Consider the following 1,968-nt stretch of genomic DNA (forward strand, 5'->3'; position numbering starts at 1 on the left):
AGCTGACTTCCTGCCCTTTGGGCAGGGGGCTGGACTCGATGATCTCCCGAGGTCCCTTCCAGCCCTGATGTCTATGAAATCTATGAAATGGGGATATCTGGCATGCACTCAAGAGTTTGCTTCCCGGAGAGCAGTGGAGACAGATGTCATATCTTTCTGAAGTGATAGCCAAAACATGCATTGGATAGATTGGCTTAAAAGCACAGTCAATACTCAGTTTGGTTCAATTTAGGCTGAAACTTTAGGCACAAGAGCAGCACAGTTGATGGAAACAATACACCCATCCTGTACACTGGTTAGTAGTTCTTTGAGTTATGCCTACATCATAACTTTTAATAACTATAGGAGACTTGCCCCAGGTAAAGAAAATGATTCCTTTGAGAAACACCAAGGGGAATTAAAGGAGCATAAGTTCAAAACAAATGTACATTTTCCCCTGGTTGATGGATTTTTTTTTTAACCTGTAAAGAATCTGTGGAGTGTAGAAGCCACAGAAATTTTAATTGAAATCAATAGGCTTGAATTTTTAGCCACAGTGCTTAACCTGAAACTCAGTGACGTCAATGAGAGACTTTCCACAGATGCCAGCGGGCTTTGATTCATATCCGTGCTGCTTAAAGTGATGACTTGTCTTTTCAGATCCAGTCACTGCAAACATTTGTAAATGTACTACAGTTTTCTTACACAAGCGTCTTGGAAGACCGTACATCCAGTGAAATATTATGTTACATACACTGGAGAGAGTAGCAAGAACAGAGCATAAGACATCTAATTAGAAGCGGGTAGGAAATTATGTTTCCCTGCAAAAATGTTTGATGAAAAATATTATTTTTATTCAAAATGTTCTTTGATTTGTTTTTTAGTTTCTAATTTAAACCTAAAATATGTTCATGTTGCTGTAAAGGCATTTTTCATTGAACAAGAATTACATTACAAATCAATTCACAGGTCTGTCCCTCTAGTTTACTATTTATGTTTTTACAGCATTATCAAAGTGTTTATACACCCTAGCCATGAATCAGGACCACATACATTTAGGCATTGTACAAATACAGCAAAAACACATTCTCTGTCCCCAAGAGCTTATATTCCAAGACATAGTAACAGAGTGTACAGACGGGCATATTGGTCTGTGGGATAGGCAGAGGTCCCAGTTTGACCATCGTTAAGGGGTTTTTGTTGTTGACATCACAGCAAAGACGAGTTTTAAGGAGGGATTTTGCAGGATGATAGCAAAGCGACTCTTCCAGAGTTTCTTATAGGATTTGGTCTTGTCCCTTAGAAATGGGAGCAATAACACTATGTAGAGAGGATGGGATTTGGTGCTTTTTTTTGCAACAACTATTTGCTAATATTATTCCCTTTTTCATAAAAAAAATAGAAAATTCAAATAATTCAAGTATCTCTTGTATCACACAGTCGTGTTAATTAATTACAGAGAGGATTAATAATGATTAATTGCAAGGAGGCCTAATTAATTAGCACAAGTGCGGTTTTTCTCTGGAAAGTGCTACTGAAGTGCCAGGTATCATCAACACCATTATCCAGCCTAGTATTTGTGACACCTAAAACCATGCCTCGTTATAAGTTACAAAGCTGCGTTGTGAGCACATGTAGCTGTAACAAACTGTGTGTGCATAATTCTTGTTGCTGGAGGGAAAGTAAAAATTTATTTGACACTGTCTGCAGAGGAGCTGAGTTGGCTGGATGAATAAAGCAGAAATGATCATCATTGTCAAGGCAAGGTCTAGAAGAGTTGACAAAATGTAGATCTCTTCTATATGGATGAAGTTTTCCTGCTCACCATAGGCTTCATAACCTTTTAGTAAGTATTGAACTAATTTTTTTTTTCTGCGAAATAATATGTATTGTCGGGGGGGGAGGGCGGGGAGTAACTGTACAAAAAAGGAAATAACTATGGTTTTCAGGCTGAAATATTGTAGTAGCGTATCCTGTGGGTTGTAGTCC

The sequence above is a fragment of the Crocodylus porosus genome, unplaced genomic scaffold, assembly GCF_001723895.1.
Source record: "Crocodylus porosus isolate Cpor-Errol unplaced genomic scaffold, CroPor_comp1, whole genome shotgun sequence".
NCBI classification, from domain to species: domain Eukaryota; kingdom Metazoa; phylum Chordata; order Crocodylia; family Crocodylidae; genus Crocodylus; species Crocodylus porosus.